Raw genomic sequence first — 6,858 nt, 5'->3', positions numbered from 1 at the left:
CGCCGCACGGTATATGCGTATAATTGCCAAAGCACTCTCCACGTCGCGCGATTCGTAAAGAGATCTTTCGGAGAAACGTGCTTCGATTTCCGGAACGAGCGGTGATTCATTGACGGCAAGTTGTTCGCACGTTCGCGGAAACGTTGAATAGAAAGAACAAAGAAAAAACGAATCTACATTTCAGCACCGTAGTAGTTCGGAGATTAGTAGTTCCATGCGTTAAACGATAATTATCCCAGCGAGTATTTAGCGGACTGTCGCAGAGCATCGCGCGGTGTGAGCATTTGTAAGCACAAATTTCTCACTTTAATTCAACTCGCGCCGTGATATAACGACGATTTCAACCACCGTAACGAAAGATCGTCAGCCCGAAATTCAAAACTTTCCCACCTCTGTGCAAACGTATAGCCTCTCTCGCGACGAGAAATTATTGCCAGCTGCTGCCGATGGACCGTTTATGCGACTTATAAGTTTGCGTACAGAAGCGCAGAGGAGCGTGCAGTTAACGCGCAACCCCGCGAGCGATGCACGAGAGACACGCGGCAGATGACGACGGGTGTAAGACTCCGCAAACTGGAACCAGAATCAAAACAGACGCAAAATCTCTCGCGTCTGTGGTTCTGTGGCGTCGCGTCACAGAGACACGGACAAGCCCGACGGCATGCACGTGCGTGCATGACGCGGCGCGCACATAGACTCTCGCTATTAATTCGGCACCTACAAGCAAGGCGAGCTTACACCGCAGATAAACAGCGCTGTGACATTCGATGCGAGTTGCACGTTACGTGAGAGCTAGTCACTGTTAAGGAAGCAAGTTCACGCAAAATTAGTTCGCGGATTGAAAAATAATACGGTACGGTGTAATTGCTGACGCACTTCCTGTTATTTATTGAGCAGGCATTATTCGCGGCTGTATCATGATAAATCCGGTAATGGTATCATCGATGTAACTCAATAATGCTCGAAATATCAAAGCGGATTATTTGATTTCCGCTCTGGCGATTTTTGTGTCGCCCTCGTTACGCCTATATCGCTTTTCATCTTTTTTTTCACGGTTTTTTTTTACATCCATCCAACGATCCGCAAAGAGCGTGTCTTTTTATTTCCCATCGGAAATTATAATTACACATCTCGATCGACGTGCGTATATACATCCGTATTCCCGCTGATGCATACAAAAGTTACGAAATAATTCACGAATCCATCATCGGAAACATTAATTATGTCGCAGTGATCTCATTTTGTCTCGCTTTGATTATAGATTGTTACACCACATTCGCAATATTATTATTGCTCTTGCCTACCATCTACACGGGGTTTATTCGTGGTCGAGCAGAGCCCACGCTGCAATCTCGCAGTAGTTATTGCGAAGCGTGGTCAGCCAGTAGTCACGCTATACATCAGTTAGCGCTAGCTAGTGTATAATGCACAGCACGCACGTATTTGACATCAATTAAATCGAGTAGGTCTATTAATTAGTATTATATATCAGACGTCTGGAATCGAATAATTCAGATAGAAGTCCAGAGAATTATGTACACACTGACGTCTAAAACTAGGTCACCTAATAACCACGCTGAATATTCTCGATGTCACATCCAAAATGTAACGACATTAATTTACGACATTAATTTATTTGACGTCAATCGTGAACATGATAGGCCACGTAATAGCTAATCAATAGATTTAAAATTTAGGTGAATCCTTTCTTTAATTTCAGTTAGCCTCAGTCTGCCTCCACCTAATTTAGCGGTGCACAAAAGCGTCTAATTCATTTCGCGGATCGTTCTGAGAGGACTGAGAGACGTAGTCCCATTGTCGTGCAGTTAATTGCACGGTAATTACGAAGCGATGCTCGAAGAAAGACAAGTTGTTTTATTTCCGCTCTGACGATTCCTGTGCTTCTCTTGTTACATCTCTTGGATTTTCCTTTTTTTTTTACAGCTTTTTACGGTTCGCGACTTCCTCCGAGAATCGTCAGCAAGAATATACCGCTTTATTTCCCATCGGAATTACGATACACGTCCGTAATTGTCGTTAAATTATCAGTCTTGATTTGCTTTAAAAATTGCATTAAACTGACGGCAAGGAATATTTTTACATGGTATTTATTTTTTCCTGTATACAACCAATTTGCGCGGCGCAACGCGCAATATGTAAAATTAAATCCAGCTAATAAACTGATTTAATGATAGCTGGAAAACGATCGCGTTAAACATTTTAATTGAAATATATTTCGTTATCTTTTTATATTAGCACGCTTACTTTATTATCGCGTTATGGAGAGAGATACATTCAATAATTTCGGTGTCTCCTGTTTTATGCCTTGTATACTTTTTTATGAGCCCATCTTTTTTAGACCTTAACATAAAAATTTTACGCCTAAAATTTTTACGTTCAAAGTGAAGCTGTAATGGCGAACTTCGGAAAATTCTATAAGACTGACGAACGGACCCGGATGCTTCCTGCAGTTCATCCAGAAATTTCCTGGCTCGTGTGACCTCGCGACCTCTCGCCCATCTTTCAAACAGCTGAATTAGGTACTTTAAATGCGAGCGAGTCGAGTGCTCGCTGCGTCAAATCGTCAATTCGTCACCCCGCATCCGGGCGTTCGGATTACGCATTTTAGAATAATAATCTCGTTGAATTCGTGACCGAGCAAACCGCGGCAACTGCTGCACAATTTCCATGACAAAATTTCGGTTTTGCATGCGGCACTGCTGATGCTAAACTTCGTGAGTATTGATAAATTGTGTCATGTTTTATTCTATTTGAAGCACATTGATATTAAAAAAAAAATTAATACATGTAAAATCGTCGGATGTAAAATTGTATGATCTCATGCCAATGATATCACAAAAATTCGTTAAATTCTACTCGTACTTTTGTCCTTGTTATGGATTTCATTGTGTTTTAAGCTAATTAAAAAATTATCGAATCAGTAAACAATTTCAGGTATATTTGTATTAATTAAATTTATTGCGACAGTAATATTTCGCTGTACTGTTGTTGTTTGTTTGCATGGCTAAATATTGCGCACGACAGAATAAAAAAAGGCAATATAAATACACGTAAATGGATATACGAGCCATCATGGTAGCCAAAGTTAGGAAAACAAAGTCGATATGACGTCTTAAAAAATATTTTAACCGTTAGTGATATGCGTTATATTCTTATTAGTTCGATACTTGCTTGAGAATGTAAAGCTGTGACGTAAATTCAATAAAAAGCCATCGATTCGATCAGAGTTTTTATCCGCAATTATCAAAACGGGATATAGATTGATAGAGCCATTCATCCTGTGTAAAGCCTCGCTTAGTTTCTGCGCTACACGCTCGCATGTCACACGGCTCAAATCGGCTTGTGTACGCGTAAGCCTCGAAGCACGTAACCGGCCAATGCGCTCGGAGAGGAAAATTGCGAATGGGACGTGACAACGGTTTTTTTTTCGCGACAAGAGATCGCACAGTTGCAGCAGCGAGCGAACGGTTTTCGAGCGACGAACAAACAAGCGCTAACGACAAATAACAAGAGCTGTTGAGCTCTGATGGAGAAAAATCCACCGGAGGGAGGAATGGCCGCACTTAGCCGGTAGAATCTTTTGCATGACGTATTCTTAGCCTTTGCAGAGTGGAAATTTCAAAAATTCTCATTCGAGAATGTTCGCCAAGGTAATTTCGCGTCGGATATGTGTACCTTTACATCTTTTGTAATTTTTAAGCTCGTAAAAGTATATCAGATTTTATATTTTATAGCGAGTGTGCGTGTATATTTTTAATAAAATTCATCCAATAAAAGAGAAAACTGTCGTGTGTCAAAATCAAAGTGGTGCAAACATAAATCTTCGTTATCGACAAAAATAATCCAATTATTTTCAAATATCATTTACGCAAATTACTGTCTGCGCCGCCGGGCGAGCGAGATGAATTTAAAAACTCGGTCACGCAGCAGTTAGTCGCGCGATTTAATGAAACTCTTGCAATATGTAGAGTGGTACCTGGTCACGGGAAAAAGGAGGGTGTCTGTAGGTGGAGGGAAAATTACCGACGTGACGAAGTGGCCATTAATAACGCAAAATGGTCCCGCGACGCTTCATTACTTTCACCCCTTTTTTAAATTAGCAGTCGAGAAAAAGTGTTAGACGGTTGGTACGTTCCTTGAATTAAACCTCCGTACGAGTTTCATTAGAACAAACAGCGTAATGGCCGTTTTACTTATTTGCTATCGGTTCGGGTGGCAAGCGAAAGTAATGAATGAATATAGCAACGACAAGATAAGCGAGATTGCCCAAAGTCGGTAGTCGAACTGAGATTGGGCTGAAGTTTTCTGGAAAATTAAGTTTGGCAGAAGAACATATATTTTGCAGGACTTACTTTTTCGTGAGAAGTAATTTCTCATAATTTCTTCGATAGTAAAGTTTGCGATACATCTTCAAACAAGTTCCATCAAATTTTTGTTCAGACTCTGGAAGAATTAAGTTAATTATGAATTTTACATAGGACGAACAAGGGAAATAAATTTTCTAAAGAATATGTATTACATTGGCTTACATAGAATCGGAATTCAGAATACATGATGAAGTCCGAAAAATACGAATATTAATTTCCCGTTATTTTCGCGCGATGATGAGGAGCATACGGAAATTGACCCGCAGGCAAACCGCATGACAGGTTCGAAACTAGTTTCGCGGCCGTCCTATGTCCCGACATCGCCCCGACAACTTTCCGTTATCGTCAGGCATACGTTGTGTGTGCGTGAAATTTGAGATTTCTCATTTAACTTTCGTTTAATTATTATTACGGGTGGGACCGGTTCGACGTTGCCATTATCACGATACATGCGGCTGGAGTCCGTGGAGGATGTTTCACGGAGAGCAAAAACCAACAGGATTATGAACCAGCGGCAGCGCCCAGTACATCGGTCCGAGTGTCGTTAAATTTATGCAAATAATTTTCATTAATATTAAACGGTAGCATGATGCAGCTTGAGAGACGCGCTGTTCACACTCCGTTAAATAACGCTTGTGGATATGGCTGTACTCTTGATTCAGATCCTGAGTTTCCCAACTTTCCAGCTTCACGCATCATTTTAATATTTCCGGAACGTTTCCTGCATCACCTGTAACAGAAATTTAACAGTATTAAAATTAACGAAATTTATGCAAATTTTATTTTCTTTATTTTTTATCCTTTCATCAAATTTAATTATTAATTAAATATTTTTGTATCTCTTTCCCCATATGTACTTGCAAGGTAAATGTACACGTTCAGGTTTGGATATTAAGTTTGGAGAGATGCTTTTAGGTATCTTGCTTTTAGAGGTAATGTAGATTCTGTGTTACCTCTGACTGCTCTTCATATATTACGTTAGTATTTGAGCGTATTCAGTTCTGCTGATAGTTTAATTAATATTTCGTTCTCCTAATAAAGCAGTATTTTAAAATATTATAATAATTAATAATTAATATAATATATTTTTAGTTTAGCCCAGTATATCCACACAAATTTCTAATCAATTTGTAATCGAAATAATTCGTACAATCTGTCATGATAGCGTTTATGATTTACATAAATATGGAATGCATTTTCATGTGTATTATTATTAATATAGTCAATGTCAGTGTCACAACAGGCACGCGAGGTCAGCATATTGCAACCGCACGTCAAAGATAATATATTCCATGCGTAACGCTGTAATATGCTCCTGCATGCTCAAGAACAAATTTCTCGTCAAAAAGCGTCTCTTTCGCATGTTACCGCGCATTAATGTGGATAAATGACGTCTTTGCGTACAACTAACCTTATAATTGAGTAAAAAAAAAGGTACAGATTTCCTTATACATATTATCATTAAAAGTACAATGGGATTCGAGCGAACCATATAATGTTCAATTACCTCGTTTCTTTACGGGAAACAGAGTATACGTATAGTTAAAAGTTTTAAAGCTACTTCAGTATGAAGGAAATTTTAGATTCGCGTTTAGATTTCGCGTAAGTGGTCACGAAGGCTAAGTCACAAACGCGTCACAAGTAAGTGTAAACTCCAAGTCCTCTGCAACTGCATTTCTTTTGCAAGATATATATCTTTGGACTCTTTGGTGCAGGTTCTTGTAGTCAACGTTCGCGTCCGTGCACAACAATTATGCCGTATTAACCTGACCTCGCGATGGCGTCTCGTCGTGACAGAGCGTTGTCACACACGCTTCGGACATTTCTGTGTCGCTGCCGGCTGCATTGTTCGCCGGGAATCAAAACCGGACCAGTTCCGACCACAGAGGGAGCGAGAGAGAGAGAGAGAGAGAGAGAGAGAGAGAGAAGAAGAAGAAGAAGAGAGAAAGAAAGAGGGTTGGAGAGAAAGAGAGGGAGAGTGACAGAGATCCGACGATGCCGACACCGGGATCGGGGTGCCACAACCGTAGCGTAACACATAACGCAAATACGACCCGCTGACGTATGCGCTGACGTAGGTGAGACGCGACGTCGCGAACGCGCGTTTCACGGGCGTGCAGCCGGATCGCGACGTCGGTGCACCGCAGAAGCCGTGACAGTCGACCAGGGGGAGGGGGGTGGTGGAGAACGAGGGGAGACAGGGTTAACGAAAGAGAGGAAACGGTATGGGGAACAGCGGTAGCGCGGAGGAAGAGCAGAGAGAGAGAGAGAGAGGGAGAGGGAGAGAGGAGAGCCCTGTTGTGTAGCCGTCAGCACTGAGAATGGCAAGTGAGTTCCACCGGCTCTTTCGCCCGTTGCGGTACGGCCCGTGAGTGGCTTCCGGAGTGACAGAAATCTTCTTCCGCTCCGTGCCCCCTCCTCGTCCCGGTCGCATTTGAATCGCAAATCTCCCGCATCGTCATTGTTTGCC

At 41.5% G+C, this 6,858-nt stretch overlaps 1 long non-coding RNA gene across 4 annotated transcripts; it reads right to left on the bottom strand.

The window, feature by feature from the left end:
- Positions 1–2,091: 2,091 nt before the first annotated feature.
- On the bottom strand, positions 2,092–6,260 carry LOC105452283. Of its 4 annotated transcripts, XR_974719.1 has the most exons (6): positions 5,896–6,260; positions 5,246–5,420; positions 4,551–5,118; positions 4,374–4,464; positions 2,266–2,520; positions 2,092–2,195 (listed from the first exon to the last, which is right to left on the bottom strand). It is a non-coding gene; the product is annotated as an uncharacterized LOC105452283 (long non-coding RNA). The 4 variants fall into 4 exon arrangements; XR_974717.1 differs by having other exon boundaries at positions 2,092–2,520; XR_974718.1 differs by lacking the exons at positions 2,092–2,195; positions 2,266–2,520 and having other exon boundaries at positions 2,741–4,464; positions 4,541–5,118.
- Between the last annotated feature and the right edge of the window lie 598 nt (positions 6,261–6,858).

Source organism: Wasmannia auropunctata, unplaced genomic scaffold (assembly GCF_000956235.1).
Source record: "Wasmannia auropunctata unplaced genomic scaffold, wasmannia.A_1.0 LD336034.1, whole genome shotgun sequence".
NCBI classification, from domain to species: domain Eukaryota; kingdom Metazoa; phylum Arthropoda; class Insecta; order Hymenoptera; family Formicidae; genus Wasmannia; species Wasmannia auropunctata.
This window is presented reverse-complemented; position numbering and strand designations above follow the sequence as displayed.